The sequence below is a fragment of the Macrobrachium nipponense genome, chromosome 15, assembly GCF_015104395.2.
Source record: "Macrobrachium nipponense isolate FS-2020 chromosome 15, ASM1510439v2, whole genome shotgun sequence".
NCBI classification, from domain to species: domain Eukaryota; kingdom Metazoa; phylum Arthropoda; class Malacostraca; order Decapoda; family Palaemonidae; genus Macrobrachium; species Macrobrachium nipponense.
In genome coordinates this window covers 83,564,454-83,590,877 of record NC_087208.1, presented here as the reverse complement: position 1 = coordinate 83,590,877, position 26,424 = coordinate 83,564,454, and the positions used below count along the sequence as shown (strand labels likewise).

The window sequence follows — 26,424 nt, the reverse complement described above, 5'->3', positions numbered from 1 at the left end:
GAAATCCAACTTTTTAAAAATAATTGGCAATGTTTACAACAGTAGACAATAATACTTATTCTTATAAACAAAAGCATACAAAGCCATTATCAATATCAAATTTAAATTACACAGATGGTATAAAAAATCACAACTATGATATTTTTATAATGAAATCCCAATTTTTAAAGTTGAATTGTATTTTTCCTAACTATACAAGCCACAGGTCCTTTACAACAGGAATTCTTAAGGCGAAGCCTGGACACGACTGCTAAAATCTTTTGAACAAGGCGGTTCAATAGTTAACTACCAGTCTGAGGATGTAAACAATCCAATTTGCTTTAGGTCCATGTAGCAGACTGAGGGGTGGCCTGAGGTAGGCAATTAGTGTAAAGGACCTAAGGTTTGTATATCTAGGAAAAAGATAATTTACTTTCAAAACTTGTGATTTGTTCCTATACAGTGCACAAACCCTTGGTCCTTTACAATAGGAAGACTCACTTATTGGTGGGAGGAATCTGAGTGAGCCTCTATGAACCGTCTGGATTTCATCACACCTGAGATTTCCTTCATGGTTGTAGAAACCCAGCCACTAACATCTGACCAACCAGAAATAAAAAACTGTGAGATCTGATACACTCTTCTGGGGGTTATCTCGTAAAAAAGGAGTATGGGTCCTCTTTATGAGGCAGCAAAGGCCCATGATGTCAAGGACAATAAGACAATTACAATCACTGAGTTTGTCTTATATCAGTGTCTCCTTCTCTGCCTTACCGGGGGAAGGAGAGGATATTTGCTTCTATTATCTAATCAAAGAAAATAGATTGGTCACTGTAAGGAGTGTCATACCTGCATTGACCACCAGGTCCAGCAGGTAACAGTCAGTGTACTCTCTTGGCCCAGGGGACAAAAAAAAAAGCTAGGATGCAAAGAGATGACGGAAAGCCAGTCACCCCACAGACATACTCATTCATACCATACAACAAGGCGAGATACAACCTTCTCTGATACAGGAGCTGGGAGGGTGAGCTACACAACTTGTTGAGCAGCCACCACTGGTCCCAAGGAAAAAAAAATTGTCCAAGGACCTGTGGGCAATATCCCGAAGGTAATGACAAATAAAGGTAGTCTGGCAAGCCCCAGACCCCCACCTTCACTACTGTTAAACCAAAAGGTTCTCACAGAATGTGAGGGAAGGATCAATGCCCCTGACCTCATGAGCTCTCAGATGAAGGGTACTGGTGTCATCTATGCCAGCAGCAGAGTGCTCCTTTCTGATTGTCTCACGAAGCCAGAAAGAAATAGTGTTCTTGGACACTTCTTTCTTGGAACCTCTGGTGCTAACAAAGAGTTGTCGACACTCAGGCCGGAGGTGTTGGGTCTTCTTCAGATATCACATTAGCGCTCTAACAGGAGAAAGCAGCATCTTGTCTGGATCACTGCCAACACAGTCACTCAGGGAGGGGATCGTAAAGGACTTGTGCCTAGTGTCTGGGACCAACGGTTTCTAAGTCTTCGCTACGAAGTCCAGGACGAAATCGAGCATAACCGATCCCCATCCCCTTGAGTGTTTTACATGGAAGGAAAGACCTTGAAGCTCACCAACTCTCTTTGATGATGCCAGGCTGAGCAAGAAAACGGTTTTGAGGGTCAGATCCCTGTCTGATGACACTCTAAGGGGCTCATACAGTGCACAAGTCAGGCTCTGCAACACGAGAGTCACATTCCATGCAGGAGGCCTGAGATCCCTGGGGGGGACAAGATATCTCCAAAGAGGAGGAAATATCAAAAACCCTCAGCTTTAAGACCATCCCCAGAGTGGCCCTATAGCCTTTACAGCTGAAACACAGAGGAGCTTCTCTCGGCTAAGGAAATGAGGAAGTCCACAACCTGCTGAAGAGTGGCTCTGACTGGAGAGAGATCCCATCTATGACACTAACCACAGAAGACAGCCCATTTTCTCTGGTATACCGCTGCAGAGGATTGTCTGAGGTATTTCCCCATCTCTATTGCTGCTCAGCAAATAAAGCCTCTTGATCGCAAGAAATGGTGGATAACCTCAAGCCGTGAAGACACAGGGAAGGCACTGGTCTGATAGTACAGTTCTACTTGTACTTGACACAGAAGGTTGTGCCAGAGAGGAATCTCTCTCAGTGCCTTGGAGAGCAGAGACAGAAGGTTCGAATACCAAACGGCAAATGGAAGCAACCAGAATCATCCGGAGAGTCGAGGTGGTCAACACTCGGTTGATCACCCAGTGAATCATGCAGAACGGGGTAAAGGCATATACCTCAAAGTTGTCCCAAGGATGGTGGAATGCGTCCCTGCAGTGGCCCATGGATTCAGTACAATGGAGCAGAAAGTCTCTAATTTCCTGCTGTACTGGGTGACTAAACAAGTCTATCACTGGACACCCCACAGGTTGAACAACCTTTCCACCACGTCTTGGTGTAGAGACCACTCGGTTCCTATCACTTGATTCTGGCAACTGAGCTTGTCTACCAATACAATCATCTTGCCTGGAATATACCTGGCTGATGGTAGCCCACTCATGCACCTGCATTGTCAACTGCGAAGTGAGAGACGATACCCCCTTGATTGTTGACATATGCCACCACTGTGGTACTGTCGCTCATCAGTACCACAGTGTCCCATTACTCGATCCTGAAACTCTTGGAGAGCCAAGAAGGCTGCCTTAAGTTCCAGGATATTGATGTGGTGCTTGTCATGATGGTTTCACTTTCCTGCAGTCAGCAATTCCTCCAGGTGTGTGCCCCATCCCTCTGTTGATGCATTTGAGAACAGAAGCAGGTCCGGAGGGGGGAGTGCGAAGATTCACTCCTATTAAGAGGTTCCTGTTGTCGAGCCACCAGTCCAAATCCTCTCTCACCTCCCGCAATAGGGGTACGAGAGCAGATTGAGGGTTGCTGGACTATGACCAAAACTCCCTCAGTCTCCACTGAAGAAACCGAAGGTGAAGCCACCCATGAGGGACTAGCTTCTCCAGAGTTGGCAGGTGATCTATCACAACTTGACATTGCAAATCTGACTGTTCTTGTCGAGACAGGAACTGTTGCGCTGCCTTCCTGAACCTGCCGATATGAAGGTCTGAGGGGAAGACTCTTGCTGCTACCATGTCTATCAGCATGCCAAGGTACTTAACCCTCTGCTTGAGCTCAAGGTCAGACTTCTCAATATTTATCACAATCCCCAGATCATGAGCGAGAGCTTGCCAGGACAAGCCAATCGTCGAGATACTTCAACAGATGTATCCCCACGCAAGTGTGCCCAAGTTGACGCAAGGGTGAACACTTGTGAATACCTGGGGAGCGGTCAAGAGCCCAAAGCAGAGTCCCCTGAACTGGTACACTGTCTCTCCAAGGACAAAGCAAAGGTACTTGTGAGAGGACTGGTGGATGGGTATTTGAAAATAAGTGTCCTTCATGTCCACCATAAGCATGAAGTCGTTCTCCCTGATGAAGGCGAGCACTGTTCGTGTCATTTCCACCTTGACTAAGTTTGGCGAACGAATCGGTTCAAGGGAATGAGGTCTATGACTGGGATCCAGCCCCCCAAAGTCTGATCGACAAGAAAGAACCAGCTGTAAAACCATGGAGACTGGACCAACTCAACTTCCACAGCATCCTTGCTCAGCATCTTCTGCATTTCTTGTGAGTGTGCCAGATACTTCTGAGAACATCTTGAGATACGACTTCAAAAGGACCGGATGGTTGGTGAGGGGTAGTGGACTCTCAAAGGGTAGGAGATATCCTTCCCAAAGAACATCTACTACCCAGGTCTCTGCTCCATATCACTGCCATGTTGCCCAATGGCTTGACAGGCACCCCACCACCAGTGTTTCCCCTTCTTCTTTCCCTTAACCCCCTTTACTGACGGGAAGGAGGGCTGAAAGGGGTGTGACTGTGCCCCCATTTGAAGGAAAAGAAGAAGGTTGGGTGTGCCCTTTGAACAACTAGACTTCTTAGGGGCCAAGGAAGTGCCTACTAGAATCAAAGGTCTAGCCGCAGTGGAATACGAAGGCCCAGAGGTCTTTGCCACTGCCTAGTGAACAAGACAGTCTTTGTCTCCAGCCAGACGCTTGTCCACTGTAGCATCTACCTGTTCTCTAGAGAAGAGAGAGGCAGAACACAGCAAAGGTTCGTTGTGTAGGGTCAAAACTGACTCAAGACCTACAGACCTGGCGATCCAAGAGAGGACAGCGTATCTCCTCTTCAACACCAGGTGTTGAAATTGCCCTACCTCCAGGCTGGCAAGTCTTCCAAGGGCTGAGTCTTCTCCAGGAACAATAGCTCCAGAAGAAGTAGCAACATTAGATACTGTGAATGACCACAGATCTAGCCAGGAGACTGCCTGGAAAGCTGCCATAGCGATAGCCTCCAGGGTCACTATTTCTTGCTGCAAGAGAGAGACACTCTCTGCAGTAAGGTACTGCAGTGACAGACCAGGACGTAGTTGGACTAGGTCAGGGTCAACCTGTTTTGTTGAAAGTAGAGGAGGAGGAAGCATCTTGTCTGAACGATTGGACCAAAGTGAATTCTCCTGTCCTGAGACAAGAAGATTATCTACTTGGCCCAATACACCATCAGCAAGACCAGACCACAGCAGCCCCATCAAAACTTTGGGTTCCTTCGTAAGACCCCAGAAAGATTTGAGACGAGAGGGGCAGTCTCCCAAAGAAGAGGCTGTGGTTGCTTCTCCAAAACATTGTACTGACAAATCAGCGCTATGATCTCAACAAAGGTCCTCTGTATCTTGGGGGTGTCCCATCTCTAGGCAAAGGGCCCTTAAGACCTTCTAGGGTGCGGACCTCCCAATCTACTCTCCCCACAGGAGGAAACACAGCTCCAGTTCCAAGGGCAGAGCCCTTAGAGCCAGCGAGGCAAAAGAACCGGAGTCCGAACTCCTGAGGCTCTGGGGTCAGTGTTGTGGTTCCCACTTCCAAAGGAGCAGGCAAGCCGCCAACGAGAGAACCAACTGCTTCCTCGATGGGAGGAGGCAGACCCTTAGAAGCCTCATGATGAGGTTTCTTAGGGGGCGGAGAAGCTCCCTTCCTCTTCTTAGGCCATGGACCCTTCAAAAAGGAAATGGAGGAGGCGGCAGACGATGACAAAAAAGACGACACCTTGTGAGACCTCTTCTTCTTCGACTTCTTCGGCAACTTCCGTAGGAGAGCTGTCAGATCCCCTGAGGGGCACCAGATGGCAAGACAGGCACAGGAGTAGGTCTGGAACTAACAGCAGCAGGAACAACCAGAGGCACAACCTCAAGTCACCACCTGAGATGAAAGAGGCATGGCAGGAGCAGGCAAAGGTGCCACCCTGAATCCAGGGGGGTGGCACTGATGTAACAGGCGCTGGCAGATAGGGATGTGTGTCCATCACCACCGAAGGAGTGGGTGGGGTGATGGGTGAAGACCATTGTGGGAACTGAAGTAAACCTGTCCTGAGTTACAGTACAGGTAGTGGTAGTAACCACAGAGTAAGTTACTGCAGAGCTGGCACTGTTCAGGTTTGACAGCAATGCACTCACATACAGAGTTCCCACAAGGCCCAACAAAGTCACACCTTATCCAAACCTGACACCCTCAACTGTGGAAAGAAAAGTGGAGTTAATGGGACAGGTACCCATTTGCTTCAAAGGGCAGCATACCCCTTAAGAGCAAGGAGAGACCCCCAGAGGAGTGTTGGCCTGGTCCCCAGGCCCCGGGGAACCCCGTTCTTCCTCCCCCAAGAACTTGGAAGAGGAAGGCAAAGCAGAGGCTTCGCCCAAAGGGGAAGCAGCAAGCACGGGATGATTGTCAGGAGAGAGATACAAAGACGAAGAATTGGGAACCAAAGGCGTGGTTGGGTCGTGCTACCCCCAACTGAAACCTTGGGTGTCTTCCTCTATCTCCTTTTCCTGACAAACTTCCCCTACTGCTCTGGATACCAGTCACAATACTCGGTACAAGTTATCACTAATACACTCACACCCTCCGCAAAAGGAGCCAAGGGCGCGAGGATCAACTTCAAAGCCAGAGCGGAAGTTGCCGCATCTTTAACCTTGCACCCTGGGGCCGAATTCTTTGGCAATTGTAATTTGTAGGTTTGCATGATCATAATATATCAAACACAATATAAACACAATTACAGGCAGTCCCCAGTTTACGACAGAGGTTCTGTTTTTGAGATGCGACATAAGCCGAAAATCATCATAAAGCAGAACATTGTTGAGAATCATCATAAATCCTAAGAAAACCTTACTTTTAATGCTTTGGGTGTATACTGAAAACTATGTAAACTGCATTTCATTGATATTTTCATTGAAAACACCATCAAATATTGATTATTTTGCCTTCTTAAAGTAATATTTCTTTCATCATGGGCGCCATAACCCTGGAATATGAGCCGTAAAGCCAGAAATAATTTCTGATGAATATAATTGAAAAGTATTGTAAACTTGGAATGCCGTAACCCGCAACCCGTCAATAACCATCCGTACCGGGACTTGCCTGTATACACAATTACATAACAGATGAACACAAACACTATATAAAAATCCCACTCTAACTGTCAACGACAGCGTTGCCAACTAGCGGACAGAATAGGAGGTAACAGGGTTGCCAATGTGGTAAATTTTGGTGCGGTTTTTGGGGATTTAGGGCTAGATAAATTATATTAAGGTAATGTTTATTAATAAGGGTTCCATTACCACCAGGTATGGCAGAGCAGGCAATAGGCACCACTGGGGCTGGGCACTGGTATGGGTCAAAGATTGGTTTTGCTCAGTACCAGGTAAAGGCAGCACTGGGCGGCCATGCAGCACACAGGAGTCCTGTAATTGTGTTGGACCTGAGCTGCACCTGGCAATGTCACAAGCAGCATCTAGAATAGACTCCACAGGATTAGGTCTGCCACACCACGAGTCTAGTGGGGGAGTTCTAACGCCAACCACAATAGAAGGTCTTCCACTGCCAAGAAGACCAAGCAGCAAGCTGATTCATCCTCTATCAGTATACATCCTGACTGGTATCTGTCACTAGTGTGAAATGTACCCTGAAATCCAGAAATTTCAGGACTATAGGATCCATTAAAGCATCTTTAACTTTCTGAAAAGCTCATTGTTGCAACTCCCCCCCAGAAAACTACATCATCCCTTAAAACGTCTGTTAAAGAAGCTGCCAAAAATATAAAAACCCTTCACAAAACTAAAGAAGAAACCAGCCATACCCGAAAATGACCCGACTTGTTTCTTTGCTCAGGGACAGGAAAATCTGTAATTGCTTTGACTTTATCATCATTTACTTTACTCGAACTTCCCCTTTAGATATGACAGGACCTAAATATGCAATCTGCTTCTTTAAGAAATCCCATTTGGCTGACTTAATTTTCAAACCAGCTAACCTAGGTCTTCTAAGAACTCCATTAAGCACTTCTAAATGTTCCTCTATGAAGTGTGTGGCAATCAGTGTATCTTCCATGTATACAAACACAGAGTTCCCAAATAACCTGTGCAAAACTGTATTTACTAACCTTGTAAAATTTAGGACTACCTGACAACCAAAAGGCCCCTTCGGTATTGGAAGCGCAGTGAATTCATGGCTCTCTTCATTGAGAGGCCCTGCAAAAACCCTTGTATTATGGGGGAATTAATTAAATTTGTTGCATTTGACAACATTCTTAAGGTTGCGTTGATGAGAGAGGAAGAGAGAGAGAGAGGAAGAGAGAGAGGAGAGAGAGAGGAGAGAGAGAGACGATTAGAGAGAGAGAAAGAGAGCGAGAGAGATGAGAGAGAGAGAGAGAGAGAAAGAGAGAGAGAGAGAGAGAGAATGATGAATGGGTGGTTGACAAGTGAACTGCTTGTTTGGCAGGTGTGTTGGCTCGTTGAGAAGCAGTCAGTCAGTGTAGGCATTCGGAGTGAGGAGCAGTCAGTCAAAGAAGTCATTCGGAGTGAGAGGTATTCAGTCTGTAGAGTCGTCTGTGTTTTTCACATGAGCTGGGTATTCAGTAATCGACTTCTGTCAAGCTTGTGTCTGTCTGTGGTTGTCAAGTTGGTGAGCGATTTGTTGTATCTGATGTTTGTGAGCTGACGTGTAGTCTTGGTGCTTGTTTGGTTTTTTGTGTTGGATGAGCGGTTTGTTGGTGACAGTGTTGGTGTTGTGTTTTGGGTGGCTCCTGGAGTTTTTTTTTTTTTTTTTTTTTGACGGCCATACCATGTTGAAAGCACAGCTTCTCGCCCTGATTGTGTCAAGTTTCCAGGTGAGTAAATGTGTTTGAGATTGTGTTTTTTGCCTTGCTAAACCAGGTGTCCTGTTGGTAATTGAGTAACTTAAAGGGAAAGTGTGGCTGGAGGAAATGCCTTCTCATCAGATCACTCATTATCTTCACCTCAAGACAACCACACTCAGGCCTCAACAACTAGGCTAATGCGCACATGACCATCACACGCAGCCAAAACATTTGGTTTCCACAAACTCTTTCCAATACAGCCTAATGGTTTCATCTCTACTTGAAACAAGCACAATACTGTACAGGATAAAATCAGCAAGAAATAGCCAACCCAAGCATTGTGTTTATTTTCAACGGCGATCGCACCTAATGGGGAGAAGATATATCGAACTAACTCAGTAGGCAGGATTCATTACAAATAATTAAAAATGAAAATACTTTAATTTATAAAAAAGGCTTACCTTCAACAGCAGCAATAAGTATAAGACCATTTGGAGATAGGGCTAATGTAGTATAATTGAATCTGGCCTCAACTGGTAAGGTATGCGATCTATTGTTGCGCAGATCAAAAACGGAAATCTTATTACCAACTGGGCATAAAACTGAATTCCCATCTGAAGAGAATATTAAACTACCCTTCCTGTACACTGTACCGATGAGGTTGGAAAACTGAAAATAGAAAGTAAAGCAGAACATTTATATACTACATAGCAGGCATAAGTAAAATAAATTGATGAAAAAAAAATTACCAATTACTTGGGAAAATATGCTATTGTTTTCATGATAAAATTAGTTTTCCATGTAAACTAAAAACTACTTACCCAAGTAAATTACATAACATGGTTTCCACTCACGCAGCAGCCCAAGTTTAAAAATCATAGTAGCACTTCCATTGTTTCTGTAGGTGGCTAACTCTGCCCAGTATCGGGGAGCAATAGTTACAACAATGCAAAAGAGCTCAATTCATTTATGACCTTATGTCCATGAAAGGGGAGGAGGGAGGGCTCCTGTTTGTTTTGTCCTTTAGGGACCCTATTGTCAAGTGTTTAGGGACCCTATTGTCAAGTGTTTAGGGACCCTATTGTCAAGTGTTTAGGGACCCTATTGTCAAGTGTCTGGAAAGCACTGTTTGTTCCCGTGTCATAACTCAACCACCTACAAACATTTTTGTGCCACCCCTACGCACTGTTGAGATTGCCGACTGAAAACCTGTACTACTGCATACGCCCCGTGTGGCGCCCCGTGAAAGTTTTTGTGGGTAATTTGAAGTTTTGTTGAACCTACCTACTAGGGATGTGCCCAAGTATCGGTATTGGTGGTATCAGCTAGTTTTTGTGGCATCGGTATCAGTGAATTTCTGGCCGATACCAGCCAATACTTTTGTCATTAGACTCAATATTTCTTAACTTCAATTTGAAGTTACTAAACCCTGATTACAAAAAATTATAAATACAGAGTGCTTTTCTTTTTCTCATATACAATTTGCAAAGTAGCTGCCTAGCTGGCATGCCAATTTTCTGTCCCACTTTTCATTTCTAGGATAATTATATTGAATATTATCTTTAATAAAATGATAATTCTAACTTAGTTCAGATAGTTCAAGTCCAGTATGAGTTGGAAATTGCAAAGGGATTTGTGCTTTTTTCTTGGGATTACTTAATAGAACCAATTTATGTATTGTAATGAGGCAAAGGATTAACCCTTCCATTACCAAGACCTTTCATAATCTAAATAAATGAGTCTGTTAACTGTTTCTAGCCAATATATAAATTAAAACTAAGAATAAAAGTACTATATATTGGTGATTTCAGATTGCACCTGAATTGTTAAAAGTCTTCCAATGGTAGCCATAATATAAGCCAAACTGTATCTAGGTAATAAAGTGATTAAATAAAATTCATGGCTTTGAAATTGCTTATATAACCCCAGTTATAATAACCTCTCAACTTATGAACCTTCAAAATACAATAAGCAGAGAACACGAAAGATTTTAGTAACAATATATATTCTCCTAAATAACAGTAATATGGAGGTAACAGGTATCGGTATCGGCCAAAAATTTGGTATTGGTGGATTCCTACTATCTACATCCTGCGAGACCCACTTCCTGAGTGTTCGCGAACGCTGTTATGTTGCTGTTCAAACACCTGCTTGTGCACTTTGAGAGTGCTGCTGTGTTCTGGGAACACACTGCATCTTGCGAGACAAACCTTTACTGTGGCTCCCAGTTTTTACACGTTTCACTTTTACGCATTTCATTTTGTTGCAGATTTTTTCATAGAGCAATACAGTCTAACCCTGTTATTTATGGACTCCCCTATTCATGGATTTTTCTATGGACCATATATAGGCAGTCCCCAGGTTACGACGGGGGTTTCGTCCTTGAGACGCGTTGTAAGCCAAGAATCGTCATAAGCTGGAACATCGTCAAAAATCGTAAGAAAACCTTACTTTTAATGCTTTGGTGCATTGAAAACTAGGTAAACTGCATTGTTATTGCATTTTTCTTAAAAAAAAACATCAAACAATGATTATTTTGCATTTTTGGTGTCATATTTCTTGTGCCAGATCAGCATTGTAGGCGTTGTAACTCTGGAAATAATTTCTGATGAATATAATTGAAAAGCGCCTTAACCTCAGAACATCGTAAGCCGAACCAGTCGTAACCCGGGGACTGACCGTATACCCATTATTTGCGGAAAATTCACCTATTCGCGGTATGTTTCACTGAGAAATATTCATAAGTTGCTGTACTTTCATACCATTGTTTGTGACTAAATGCACTTTTTGTGATAAAACTACAGTGGGCTCCTTGTTTATGGGGGATATGTTTCAGACACATTTCCCCCGTGAATAGCTAGAATCCGCAAATACTAAGAACCCCTCTACACAAATGCTAAGAACTGCCTATTTTGTCAGTTGAAACTCAAGAAAAACCAACTAAATTTCTTAGACCTGGTTTTTTAAAAGTTTTATCACAAAAAGTGCATTTCATGCAATTTATATGCAAAATGACAAATATACTAAGACAATTTGTATTTTTAATAGCTACAAACCTGAGGTCTTAGCAAAAGGATCATTTCTAGTGCCTAACTACATCCTGTTTAAATCGTAGATGAAAGCAAGGAATCTTGTGAGCTTCCAGCAATGCGTGCGTATATCGGGTGAAGAGTGGTCAAGGACCATGCATCTACGCCACCGCATCAGTCTTTCCCAACTCAGGATGTCTTAGCAGACAGAGGGGCGGCTAGAGGTGGGCAGTACAATGGACCTAAGATATGTAGCTATGAAAAATACAAATTTTCTTAGAAAATTTGTCATTTGTTCATACACGAACAAACCTTCAGTCTTAACATAGGATAGCCTCATGCTTGGACGGAGGTACAAGACATCCTAAACCGGCTGGGGGGCCTACCCATCAGTAGAGCTCCAGAAGAAATTACAGGCAGTCCCCGGGTTACGACGGGGGTTCCGTTCTTGAGAGCGTTGTAACCCAAAAATCATCATAAGCCGGAACATCACCAAAAATCCTAAGAAAACCTTACTTTTAATGCTTTGGGTGCATTAAAAACTATGTAAACTGCATTCTTATTGCATTTTGCATCAAATAAACCTTTAAATATTAATTATTTTGCATTTTTAATGTCATATTTCTTGTGCCAGATGAGCGTTGTAGGCGTCGTAACCCTGGAAATAATTTCTGATGAATATAATTGAAAAGCGCCCTAACCTCAGAACATCGTAAGCCGAACCGTCGTAACCTGGGGACTGCCTGTACTTCCAGAGAGGGAACGGAAGCACGTGAGAAGCTAGATAAACTGATATCTAACCACACAGACACTGAGCGATGTACAAGGATACATGGGAGAATCATTACATAGGGAACCAAACAGAAACTTTGACTGTCCAATGACAAACCAACACAACTGGGTTTGTTACCTCTCCCAATTCTCCCTTGCCAAGGAGCGGAGCATATGCTACCAAATGGAGGGTTGGATATTTGTATACCAAGCAACCACACTATCAACTGTATCAGACCAGACCAGCGAATGACGTGTCTATTCCTTAACCCGCCCGAAGGAAGAAGGAAAGGTACAAGAGAAAGAAAGAGACCAGCAAAATCACTCATTCTCTCATCCACACAATTATCTCAGGTAAGATACAAAAGTGCCCTATTAAGGGCAATGATGAGTTACAAAACCTGTTGGACAGCCACCACAGGACCCAGGGAATACGTGTCCATAGATCTGTGGGCAACATCCTTAAGATAGAAGAAGTGAATGTGGACTGGTGCAAACAAGTACCAGCTCTCAGCACTCTATGTACAGCCAAGTTCTTTTGAAAGCCAGAGAGGGACCAATACCCCTAATGTCATGCGCTCTAGACTGCACAGACATGGTGGTGGAATCATCAAGAGTCAAGTATGCCTGTCTGATGGCTTCCCGTATCCAAAAATGACAAATTTTCTAAGACAACTTGTATTTTTCATAGCTACAAACCTGAGGTCTTAACAATAGGATAATTTCTAGCGACTAACTGGATCCGGTTAAAAAGCAGATGAAAGCAAGGAATCTTGTGATACGTATCTGGCAACGCATGCATAGCTCGGGTGAAGCGTGGTCCAGTCTTTCCCAACTCAGGATGTCTTAAAATAGATGGACAGCTAGAAGCAGGCAGTTTAACATTAACACCTCAGGTTTGTAGCTATGAAAAATGCAAATTGTCTTAGAAATTTTTTCATTTGTTCATACGCGAACAAACCTTCGGTCTTAACAATAGGATAGGCTCATACTTGGAGGGAGGTACAAGACATCCTAGACTGGCTGGGGGCCTACCCACCAGTCCAGCTTCCAGAAGAAATTATTTCTGGAGAGAGAATGATGCCCGTTGGAGAAACTAGATAAATTTAGATTCTAACCACTCAGACCCTGAGTGACATACAATGATAAATTGGAGAACAATTGTACAGGTAACCAAAGAGAAACTTTGACTGTTCAATAGCAAACCAATACACCAGGGTTTGCATTACTCCCAACCCCTCCTTGCCAAGGAGTGCAGCATATGCTACTGAATAGAGGGTAGGATATTTGTATATTACACAACCACATCATCAGTATGACTACCTTACTCATCTGTATCAGACCAGTCCAGCAAATGACGTGTCTATTCCTTAACCCGCCCGAAGGAAGAAGGAAAGGTACAAGAGAAAGAAGGAGACCAGCAACTCACTCATTCTCGCATCCACACAATCATCTTAGGTAAGATCAACCTGTTGGGCAGCCACCACAGGACCCAGGGAAAACTTGTCCATAGATCTGTGGGCAACATCCTTAAGATAGAAAGAGGTGACCATGGACTGGCATAACCAAGTACCAGTGCTCAGCACTCTATGTTCAGCCAAGTTCTTTTTGAAAGCCAGAGAGGGATCAATACCCTTAGCGTCATGCGCTCTAGCCTGCACAGACGTGGTGGTGGAATCATCAAGAGTCAAGTATGCCTGTTTGATGGCTTCCTGTATCCAAAAAGAGATAGCATTCTTAGACACCTCTTTCTTTGTACGGGACTGTGCTAACAAAAAGTCTGCGGCAGCCTGTATAAGGTGCCGAGTCCTTTCAAGATAGCAACGCAGGGCCCGGACAGGGCACAACAAAAGCTCTTGAGCATCACCACCCACAAAGTCAGTCAGTGATGGAATGGAAAACGAAGTGAACCTGTCATCATGCACAGAGGGATTTTGGGTCTTGGCCACGAATTCCGGGACAAATCCGAAGGACACCGACCCCCAACCCCTGGTGTGCTTCACATCATAGCTCAGACTGTGGAGCTCTCCTACCCTCTTGGAAGATGCCAAGGCCAGAAGGAAAACTGTCTTGAGCATTAGGTTCCTGTCAGATGAGCGACGGAAGGGCTCACATGGACTTTTAGTGAAGCTCTTGAGAACCCAGGAAACATCCCACGTTGGAGGCTCGAGCTCTCTATGAGAACTCGACTGCTCAAACCCCTAAATAGCAGGGAAAGTTCCCAGGAAGAGGAGATGTCGATACCTTTAAGGCGTAACACCAAACTCAGGGCCGCCCTGTAGCCTCTAATTGCAGAAACAGACAAACATTTCTCGTCTCTGAGGAAGGTTAAAAAGTCTGCTATTTGCTGAATAGAGGTTGCGAATAGAGAAAAATGACAATTTGTCCAAAATTGCATTTTTCCTAACTATACAAACCTGAGGTCCTTTTTACAATAGGAAGGTACTAGCGGCAGCTGGATAGGTCGTAAGCTTTCGAACAAGGGGTTCGGTAGTTAACTGCTTGTCCGACAGGCGCGCGCGCGCGACTGGGAGGTAAACAAATCACTTTTGCTTTGGCCCAAGCAAAAACTGCAGAGTGAGGGGTGGCATGAGGTGGGGCTATGTGTAAAAGGACCTCAGTTTGTATAGTTAGGAAAAATGCAATTTTGGACAAATTGTCATTTGTTCCGACACGGCATACAAACCTTCGGTCCTTTTACAATAGGAAGACTCACTTCTTGGTGGGTGGAATCTGAGTCTTTTGTGAACAGACTGGTGTTCGCCCAACCTTGGAAGCCTCCCTGGTCGTAAGAGCGAGGGAGGGATCCAAGCCTCTGTCCGATTGATCGGGGTGTGCACCGCAGGATCAATGGTCAGACCTCTGGACCGAGTACTAAGAGAGAGGCATGCGTATCTCTTCGTACCAGCAATGTAAGAACTTGTTCCTGTACAGGAGCAAATATAAAGTCATGGGTTTGACTCTTGTAGGCATCCACTTCCCCCCTTGTAGAAGAAATGGTGGATATTCTGCTCCTATCCCTAGTGAAAGGGATAGGATGGGGCTCTGTCATATAGCTCACTGCATCTCGTCCTCATCCAGCGTAGTGACGACCATGGCCCTCTGCCCACAGGTAGAGGGGAAGGAAAAAGATGGGAAGAGAGAGCCAGTCACTCACTCACTCACACATCCATCCACACAGTCACACCAGGACTCGATGCTGTTCAGCCTGCGAGGGTCTGGGTTAGCTACACAACTTGTTGAGCAGCCACCACGGGTCCCAAGGAAAAGGTATCCAAGGACCTGTGGGCAATATCCCGAAGGTAGAAGGACGTAAAGGTAGTCTGGTTAGACCAGACCCCTGCCTTCAGGACCTGCGCCACGGAGAAGTTCTTACGAAACGCCAACGAGGGGCCAATACTTCTGACTTCGTGAGCTCTCGGACGGACGTACGGATGTCGTCACTACCATCAGCCTCATACGCCCTCCTGATGACCTCACGCAGCCAGAATGAAAGAGTGTTCTTAGATACTTCTTTCTTGGTGACCCGTGCTAACGAAGAGGCGTCGCACTCAGGCCTGAGGTGTCGAGTTCTCTTCAGATAGCGCCGTAGCGCCCTCACAGGACAAAGCAGCATCTCATCCGCATCATTATCGGTGAAGTCCAATAGGGAGGGAATCGTGAATGACTCGAACCTGTCGTCAGGGACCGACGGTTTCTGAGTCTTCGCAACGAAGTTCGGGACGAAATCGAGCGTCACGGATCCCCATCCCCTGGAGTGTCGTACATCATAGGAAAGACCATGAAGTTCCCCTACTCTCTTTGCCGATGCCAGGGGCCAGCAAGAAGAGGGTCTTGAGGGTCAGATCCCTGTCTGACGACTCTCGGAGTGGCTCGAACGGTGTTCGAGTCAGACTCCTAAGGACGAGAGTCACGTCCCACGCAGGGGGCCTGAGTTCCCTGGGTGGGCAAGACCTTTCGAAGCTCCTCATAAGCAAGGAGATCTCGAACGAGTTCGAGATGTCCAACCCCCTCAGTTTCAGGACGAGCGCCAAGGCGGCTCTGTATCCTTTAACTGTGGGGACTGAGAGGAGCTTCTCTCGGCGAAGAAAAACGAGGAAATCCGCTACCTGCTGAAGAGTGGCTCTGAGAGGAGATAGACCCCGTCTACGACACCAACCACAGAAGACGGCCCACTTCCCCTGGTACACAGCTGCAGAGGACTGACGGACGTTTCCAGCCATCTCTGTTGCTGCGCTACGAGAAAAGCCTCTCGTTCGCAAGAGATGGTGGATAACAGCCAGCCGTGAAGACGTAGGGACTGGACTGCTCTGGTGGTACCGCTCGACGTGTGGCTGGGTGGGCGAGAAGGTTGTGCCAAGGGGGAATCTCTCTCGGTTCTCCTGCGAGAAGAGCCAGCAGGTCCGGATACCAAATGGCCTGTGGCCATTTGGGAGCCACCAGGATCATCCTGAGATTCGGGGTGACCAGTGCTCGACTGACCACCTTGCGAATCAGGCTGAACGGGGAAAGGCATAGACGAAGAGGTTGTCCCACGGGTGTTGAAGAGCGTCCTCTGCAGCTGCCCATGGGTCCGGCACGGCCGAGAAGAACACCTGGAGCTTCCTGTTGTGCCGGGTGGCGAACAGATCCACGACTGGTCGCCCCCACAGGTCGAAGAGCCTTTCCGCCACGTCCTGGTGTAGAGACCATTCGGTCCCTATCACCTGATCCCGCCCACGGCTGAGCGTGTCTGCTACTACATTCCTCTTCCTGGAATGTAGCGTGCCGACAGCTCTATTGAGTGTGCCTGAGCCCACTCGTGCACCTGCCGAGTCAACTGGTACAACGGGAGAGACACTAGGCCCCCCTGTTTGTTGACGTAAGCCACACCGTGGTGTTGTCGCACATCAACACCACTGAGTGTCCCATCAAGCGGTCCTGAAACTCTTGGAGAGCGAGGAACGCTGCCTTGAGTTCCAGAACATTGATGTGAAGGTGCTTGTCGTTCTCGTCCCACACTCCTGAAGTCAGCAACTCCTCCAGGTGTGCGCCCCATCCCTCAGTCGATGCATCTGAGAACAGCTGCATGTCCCGGGGGGGGGAGTGCGCAGAGGCACTCCTCTTAAGAGGTTCCTGTCGTCCAGCCACCAGGCTAGGTCCTGCCTCACCTCCTGTGTCAGCGACACTGGAAAGCTTGGGGGATCCGTCGCCTGCGACCAACTCTCCCTTTAGTCTCCACTGAAGAGACCGCAGGTGAAGACGCCCGTGAGGGACTAACTTCTCGAGTGACGACAGGTGTCCCGATCACGACTTGCCATCGCTGAGCTACCTGTTCCTGCCGAGACAGGAACTGGTTGGCTGCCTCCCTGAATCTGCTGATCCGCGAGTCTGCGGGGAAGACTCGCCCTGCTTACCGTGTCGATCAGCATACCACCAGGTACTTCATCCTCTGCTTGGGCTCGAGATCGGACTTCTCGAAGTTCACGATCCCCAGATCGCGACACAGAACTCGAGCAGTCGATCCCTGTCCTGTAGCAACTGCGAGCGGGAGCTCGCCAGGACTAACCAATCGTCGAGATACCTCATCAGACGTATACCGTGCGAATGGGCCCAAGCAGACACCAGAGTGAACACTCGCGTGAACACCTGTGGGGCGGTTGAGAGACCGAAGCACAGTGCCCTGAACTGGTACACCGTCCCGTCGAGGATTGAAGCGGAGGTACTTTCTGGAGGACTGATGAATGGGTATTTGGAAATACGCATCCTTCAAGTCCACTGAAAGCATGAAATCGTTCTCCCTGATGGAGTCGAGCACTGAGCGTGCCGTCTCCATCGTGAACCGGGTCTGGCGAACAAACCGGTTCAGGGAGAAAGATCTATCACCGGGCGCCAGCCTCCCGTAGACTTTTCCACAGGAAGAGTCGACTGTACAAGAAAGTGACTGATCCGTGACGATCTCTACAGCTCTCTTGCTCAGCATGGTCTTGATCTCCTGTCTCAGTGCTACGTCCTTCGATGACCCTGGAACGTACGACTGCTGTTGGACCGGGTTGGAGGTGAGGGGTGGCCGAGATTCGAAGGGTAATAGATATCCCTCCCGAAGGACATCTACAATCCAGGTCTCGGCGCCGTAGCGCTGCCAAGTTGCCCAATGGCTGGCCAGGCACCCCCCCACTTCCGGCAGCAGGTGAGGGGGAACGCCGTCCCTAGCGTTTCCCCCCTTTCTTCGACTTCTTCCCAGAGCCTCCACGGGATGAGGAGGGCTGGGAGGAGGGCTGGTTACGGCTCCCCTTGCTAGAAGTCGAAGAAGACAGAGTCATTCCTCGGGGCTTCGACGCAGCAACCGTCTTAGCAGCCGAGGAAGCGCTAGCCGAGCTCTTAGACTTGGCCGCAGTCCGAGGCTGCCCAGAAGCCTTCGAGACTGCCTGGTGAACCAGACGGTCACTGTCATCAGTGCGCCGTCTGTCCACCGCAGCGTCCCACCATCTCTCCTGGGAAGAGAGACGTGGAACTCCGTAGAGGTCCGTTTCGAAGCCCCAACGCCGCCTCACGCCCGGGCCAGCCCTGGAAAACCCGAGTAGGACAGCGTCCCTTCGTCGGAGAACCAGGTTGGCCCACAGGTTCACCGTCTGGTGGGCAAGGAAGGAGATGGCTCTTCCCCCAGACTGGCAAATTCTCCTGAAGGCCGAGTCATCTTCGGGAGAAATTCCCCGGAGTTGGCTGCGACCTTAGATACTGTGAGGGACCACAGATCTAGCCAGGAGACGGCCTGGAAAGCTGCCATGGCGGTAGATTCCAGGCCTAGTGCCTCTTGCTGCGAGAACCACAGGTTCTCGGACAGGAGCTGTTGCAGAGACACACCCAGAGTCAGCCTAGCTACTCCGGGTTCACCTGTTTGGGCGGCATCGGGTCTTCAGATGGCACGTAAACCGCCGCTGTCGTAGCAGAGGAGGTGGAAGCAGCTTGCTCGACCTGCCAGACTTGAGCGAACCGTCTGCCGGTAGACAAGCGATTCAACCTGGTCCAGCACTGAGTCCGCAAGCTCTGAACGCGGCAAACCCACCGTCGGTCTGGGTTCCCTCTTCGGGCGCCAGAACGACTCGAGCCGGGACGTGGGCTCGGATGGTGGGAGGCGGCGATCCTTCCCCGAGGTCGTTGTGCTGACGAATCAGCGCAAAAAAAAAAAAATAACCTCGGCAAAGTTCCCTGGATCTCGGGAGTGACTGCATCCTGTGGAGTCGGGACCGTCCCAGTCCCTCAAACAGGAGCACCTCCCGAGACCCTCCTCCCTCAAGGAGAGGAGCAGCGACAGCCCCCTCTCGGTCTCCTCCAACCACCTGTGCGTACGACCTGGCTGGTCCGAGAACCGAGCCTGGTAACGTACGACGACGTGGCGGGATCCTGAGGGGCGCACCCCCTCAACGATCACTCCTCAATACCTCGCCCCTCCCGGTTGTAAACCCGAGGAGGTTGAGGTATGGGAGAGGAAGACCTGACCGCTCCCTCCTCGCTCGCTGGCAGAACCAGCGGGCTTGGAGGACTGCAGGCGATCGCCAACCCGCGGTGGCGATCGAGCTGCAGACCTAGTCGAGCCGTCTCGCTGTGGAGAACGGCTGGACCGAGAACAGCGGCCCCGGTCTCGTGTGTCAGAGGAGCTGGTGCTGGTCGCCGTACCCGATCGCTCTCTGTGAGAGCGACGGTCAGGCGACCGGCGAGCTCCACTGTCACGTGAGATCGTGCGTATTCCTCACGGTGCGTCAGTTCGCTGGTACCAGCCGTGGCTGGTGCCGGCGAACGGGGGGACCTCTTCCCAGCCTCAGTCCCGTGTGGCCGGTCATTGGACCGGGTAGCCAGCTGCTCGCCGTGAGAGCGAGAGCTGGTCTGGTGAAGAGTCGCGTGAGCGGCTGTCACCAGTCTTCCGCTCCGTGCCGTGAACCTGACGCTGAGCGACTCAGAGGTCTGGTTCCTGGCTGCACGGTCGATGGTAGGCGGACCGTACACTCGGTACCTCTCGCGAACGAGCGGCCGAGCCGGATCCTGCTGCTGTGGCCGAACCACTGACAGCAGGCGAGGAAGTGCCGGTGTTAGCCGGCACCCCTCTGGTCCCCGTAGTCTTCTTCCTTGCGGGAGAAGAGACGGGTCCTGCTCCCGAAGGAGCAGGGCGACCAGCGGAAGAACCCCCCGTCTCACCAGAGCGAGACGGGCCCTTAGAAGTTCCCGAAGGAGACTTCTTAGGGGGGGGGGAGGCGACCTTCTTCTTCTTAGGCGGGGGAGCCTTAGAAGAAGAAGGGGAAGAGGCGGCAGACGACGACGACGACGAAGAAGACGATGAAGACGACAACGACAACCTTCCTCCTCTTCTTCTTCTTCTTCGTCAACCTCCTCAGACCGACGTCAGATCTGTCATCCAGGACGGAGCCGGGGCTGCTGTTGCCGAAGCAACAGGGCCCCGGACGTACCTGTCCGAACAGACCAGCATCGGGAGCAGCGGCGCCAGGAACAGGAACAACATCAGCAGGTGCGAGCATCACAGGAACGGCAGTCGAGACAGCAGGAGCAGGAACAGGAACAGCAGCGGTGGTCACGGCAGGTACGGCAGACTGTGTGGGCGGTCCAGATGGTCGAACCAGCGGCACAGACGTCCTCGGTACCGGTGGGAGGTCCAGGTGGGGCGAGCTCTTCGGGTCACATGAAGTCCGGTCGGGGCAGCACGGCAAACCCAGGTGGCGGCATCACACTCCCCCGAGTTACGGCGACTGGCCCCTGCACCGATGTTGTGGGTGTCACAGAGACCGCGTGCTGGGTGTACACCAGGTGAGGAGGTGACGCGTAGCCGGGTGTTGTAAGGGTCGTGGTGGTGGTTGTGACCGTTGCATGGGTGACCGCCACGGAGCCAGCGAGATGATAGAGCAGCCCCTGGACACTCGGCACGCCCTGCAGCCCCAACGATGCCCACACCTGTCCGAGGTCATCCTTCACGGCAACCGCACCTGAGGAGGCAAAAGTCGGGTGATTAGAAGGATCCCTCTACCCGCTCGCGACGAAGCGAGCGGAATAGAGGACCCAGAGTACAACTCTACGTCAGGGTATCTAGCGCCCTCCTCACACTCGACACCGTCAGAGAGGAGAAGGACCTAGACACCCCCACCCCCCCGAAAAGGGGAAGGCGTGAGACGTGGAAGTTGAGCGGCGGCAGGAAAGAAGACGAAGTGTCCGTCACCAAAGGAGTCGCGGGAGAGCTTTCCGACGACTCCTTTGCAGGCCTTCGCTTCTTCCTGCCCTCATACAAAGTCCACTGCGCCTCCGACCAGTCATTACATACATCACAAGGCTCGGCTCGGGTGCATTCGCGCCCCCGACACCGAGCACACAAAATATGATGGGTCAATCTCCGGGAACGATCGGAACTTCCCGCATTTACGCCCTTCGATACCCGGGCAAAGTCTCCTTGGGGTAGCGAGGCGAGGAGATTCCATCATAATTCAATAATTGAAAGCAGTAATTAATATGCAAAGAGAGAATGATTGTACTTACAATAACTCTTTCATACACAATTACAACCAAATACTCAGAAAGCAAACGACGAGCAGCGGGCAGAGAGCGTCGAACACACACGTCCATCCACTGTGAGGCCGAAAGCAAAAGTGGTTTGTTTACCTCCCAGTCGCGCGCGCGCGCCTGTCGGACAAGCAGTTAACTACCGAACCCCTTGTTCGAAAGCTTACGACCTATCCAGCTGCCGCTAGTACCTTCCTATTGTAAAAAGAAAAGGACCGAAGGTTTGTATGCCGTGTCGGAACAAACCCCGTTTGCGACACCAATCAAAGAAGATTGCCCATTTGCCTTAGTAAACCACGGAGGTGCGAACTTTCTAAGACTGCTGGCCATATACCCACGCTGTTCTCTGAGAAAAGCTCTCACTCGAAGGAGATACTTGATAGCTTCCAACCGTGAAGAGACAGGGATTCTACTGATTGGTGGAACTTTCCGCATGGGGCTGACACAAGAGATGTCGCCAAGGGGGAATCTCCCTCGGAACCTCTGACAACAACAGCAGCAGTCTATCGCATTCTCGAGCTCTGTCCGAGGAAACAATATTGGGACTCCAACAGATCTCTGCTCCTCTCTGTTCCTCAATGCCAGCAAGGACTCCGTGTCAAGTGATCTCTCCATCCAGGGGCAAAGCCGCATCTCGTCTAATCAGAAGGTTACCCCCATAAATTAGCACTGAGATGAGCCATATATGAAAACGCCTTGCCCCCGGACTGCAACAGACTGGCAAGCGAGGATGCACTCACCAACACTTGCGGGGACCTGTCAGAAGCTATCTTAGCAATAACCGCAGACCAGCACTGGTTTCTTATGCGATCTCTTCGCAGGAGGCGGGGACGAAGCAACACGTTTCCTACCAGTCCTCCCAACCGATAAGGCAGCCAACTTGGCATCCAAAACAAAGTCCAACTTCTGAAGCACTGCCTGGCATATAACCTCAGACTGATGCGGCCAGAGAAGGCTCCGATGACATGGAAGGGAGATGTAGCGAACCTGGCGGCAGGGATGACGTCATGGCTGAGAGAGGCAGAGCAGAGGAGATGACTGGGAGACGTCATCGATGGGAGTGACGTCACAAGTGGTGGTGACGTCACGGTTTCCCCTCGGTGTGAGGGAGAAGCAGACACCACTGGTGGAGGAATACCACGAGACGGATCCTGTGACATTATCAACAGCAGTCACTTGCGGAGCAATACAAGATGGCCAAACCTGGGCTACCCACGAAGACGAGGCCAGGAGGAGGGGGGATGGCCTGGCCAGCCCGGGAAGAGGGGGTGTGAGCCTCCATAAAATGTTATTGTTAGTATACAATAAGGTTTTGTACATACTTACCTGGCAGATATATACTTAGCTATACGTCTCTGACGTCACGACAGAATTCAAAACAAATCGCGGCACACGCGACAGGTAGGTCAGGTGATCTACCTTACCCGCCGCTGGGTGGCGGATGTAAGAACCAACCTCCCTTTCCAGCCAGAATTTTTCCTTCCACCGGTCTCCTGAGGGGAGGCTGGGCGGGCCATCAATCGTATATATCTGCCAGGGTAAGTATGTACAAAACCTTATTGTATACTAACAATAACATTTTTGTACATGAAACTTTCCTGTCAGATATATACTTAGCTGATTGACACCCTTGGTGGAGGGAAAGAGACAGCAATATAAATATGGAAAAAAGGGGAAAACAACACTTGTTGTAGGATGTAAAAAACAACCTTGGTTCTTACCTGTTTAGGCAGAAGACTTCGTAGTTACTGTCTATGAGTCTGCGTTGCCTTAAGAGCTTCAGCGAGGGCGTGACCTACAGCTGACAGACTCTTTGGGTCTACCAAAGGGATTTGGTTATCCGCTTACTTGGTAGAATCCGAGCAGGATCTGTCAACGGGGATTCGCCCACTTATATGACAGAACCTAACCACTATCATTGCAAGGAGCTCAAACATAAACCGATCACCTAACCAATCTAATCATTGTTAGACTACGAAATGAAAAACATGCCTACCCGCATGTTCTTCAAACAACCAACAACTTACAACCTAACAAGGGAAAAAATATATACTACTGGATATGTCTCAGCTCCCTGCCCCAGCACCGAATCCGCCGATACGTACGGGCCTAACCCGAAGCACTTTTCATACGTAATTTTGACGTCTCTCAGATAGTGGTTAGCAAAGACTGAGTTGCAACGCCAGAATGTTGCCTTCATAATATTACTCAGGGATATGTTTTTGTTAAAAGTCAATGACGTGGCAATAGCTCTTACCTCATGAGCTTTGACCTTAAGAACTTTGTATTGACTTTCCTCACATATCGCATGCGCTTCTTTCACCAGGCTTCTGATAAAGAAAGAAAGCGCATTCTTCGAAAGAGTCCTCCTTGGATCTCTTACAGAGCACCAAAGATTGACCTCATTGCCCTTAAGTTTTTTCTTTCTCTGTAGATAGAATTTCAAACTTCTTACTGGGCAAAGAGACCTCTCTGCTTCCTCGCCTACTAATGCAGACAAGCCTTGTACTGCAAAGCTCCTAGGCCAAGGGTTTGAGGGGTTCTCGTTCTTGGCTAAGAACGAAGGAAGAACGAACAGATGGCTGCATCTCCTCTGAATCCCACATTTCCTTCTAGTGCATGGAGTTCACTAACCCTCTTTGCGGAAGCCAATGCCATGAGAAAAAATTGTCTTCTTCGTGAGGTCTCTAAACGAGGCAGACTGAGGCGGTTCGAACTTATTAGACCTCAGGTAACGTAGCACTACATCCAGATTCCAACTCGGAACCCCTGGAGAAACCTTCTTGGATGTTTCAAACGATCTTATTAGATCATGAAGGTCCTTATTCTTCTGAAATGTTTTAAGTTTCTGTGCCTAACACTGCAGATAGCATGCCTACGATAGCCTTAATGGTTGATACCGCCAATCCACTTTCTTCCCTAAGGAAAAGTAAGAAGTCTGCTATTTGGGTTGGGTCACAGAGGTACTGAAGAGGAAAAGTGATGGTTCCTACACCATCGCCGAAAGACGTCCCACTTCGATTGGTAGACTCTAAGGGTAGAAGGCCTTCTTGCTGCTGCGATAGCCGTTGCAACTCTTGCCGAAAAGCCTCTCGTTCTGACCAAACTTTTGACAGTACTGAAGCCAGTCAGATCTAGAGCGGGGAGGTTTTTGTATACCTCTCGAAGTGGGTTGTCTGAGCAGATCGATCCTCTGTGGTAATGTTCTCGGAAGATCTACTAACCATCTCCAGTACCTCTGTGAACCATACTTGTGCGGGCCAGAACGGGGCTACCAGCGTAACATCCTTGCTGCCTCCGATTCTGCAAATTTCTTTAGAGTCCTCTCCCAGTATCTTGCATGGAGGAAAAAGCATACGTGTCTAGACCCTTCAATCTAGTAGGAACGCGTCTATCGACACTGCCCTCGTGTCCGATATCGGAGAGCAAGTAGTTGGCTATCCTCGTATTCTTGGCTGTGGCGAAGAGGTCTATATGAGGCTTGCCCAAAGCTTCCACAGGTCCTGGCAAACATCTTCGTGAAGAGTCCACTCTGCAGGCAGGACTTGATCTTTCCTGCTTAGGAGGTCTGCTCTGACGTTCTTTTCTCCCTGTTACGAACCTGGTAAGGAGACAAATCTTCCTTTGTTCTGCCCAAAGCAGAAGTTCTTTTGCTGTCTCGTACAGGGAGAAAGAGTGAGTCCCCCCTTGCTTCCTGATGTAAGCCAGGGCCGTGGTGTTGTCCGAGTTGATCGAACTGTTGAAGCTAGGACTGGGGCTCGAAAGCTTTCAAGCTAGCCCAACCGCCATCAGCTCCTTCTTGTTGATGTGCCCAGGTTACCTGTTCCTTGTTCCAGGTGCCTGACACTTCTCTTGACCCGAGCGTCGCTCCCCAACCTGTTTCCGAGGCGTCGGAATACAACACTTGGTTGGGGTTTCGGAATGTGAAGGACATCCCTTCTGCAAACCTGAGAGGGTTGGCCCACCAAGAGAGGTCCTTCTTGATTTCCCTTGAGATCTCGAAGGAGAACTCTAGGTTTTGCGAACGACACCTCCAGTTTCGATGTAGAAAGAACTGGAGAGGTCTGAGGTGCAACCTTCCTAGAGAAAGGAATTGCTCCAACGAGGAGAGTGTCCCCAACAAACTCATCCACTCCCTCGCTGTGCATACTTCTTTCTCTAGGAAGGCTTTGACTTTCTCTGACCCTCGGGCTATCCGTTCTGGAGACGGAAAAGCCCGAAAATCCAGAGAAGCCATCCGAATCCCCAGTAGATAGATCTTGACTGGGGATCAACTGAGACTTTTGAAAGTTCACCAAAAGTCCCAGAGAACTTGCCATAAAAAGGGTCTTTTGTAGGTCCTCCAAACATCTTTCCTGAGACTTGGCTCTGATCAGCCAGTCGTCCAAGTAAAGCTGGGACACTCTGACTCCTCCAAATGTAGCCATCTTGCTACATTTTCATTAGGCCTGTAAGACCTGAGGGGCTGTTGAAAGGCCGAAGCACAAAGCCCTGAACTGGAATATCCTTCCTCCCATCATGAACCTGAGGTATTCCTTGACGAAGGATGGATAGGCACATGGAAGTAAGCGTCCTGAAGATCTAGGGACACCATCCAGTCCCCTGGCCGAAGGGCCGCCAACACTGAGGATGTCGTCTCCATGGCGAACTTCCTCTTTTCTACAAAGAATTAGGGCGCTTACATCCAGAACCGGTCTCCATCTCCTGAGGCTTTTGGAACTAGAAAAAGGCGGTTGTAAAACCCCGCTGAGCAAGGGTCGCTCACAAGCTCTATAGCCTCTTTCTCGAACATTTGTTCCACTGCTTGTGTTAAAGCAAGGCTCTTGATGGGATCCCTGTACTTGGCCACCAACTCCCTCGGAGTCGTTGTCAACGGT

General features: G+C 48.8%; 1 protein-coding gene and 1 pseudogene across 2 annotated transcripts in view; one reads left to right on the top strand and one right to left on the bottom strand.

Moving 5' to 3' along the window:
* Nucleotides 1-8,903, bottom strand: part of LOC135226933 (periodic tryptophan protein 2 homolog) — a 79,041-nt pseudogene extending 70,138 nt beyond the window's left edge.
* LOC135195087 (vesicle-associated membrane protein 4-like) overlaps nucleotides 1-26,424 on the top strand; it is a 196,925-nt gene that overhangs the window by 105,792 nt on the left and 64,709 nt on the right. The window lies entirely within an intron of this gene.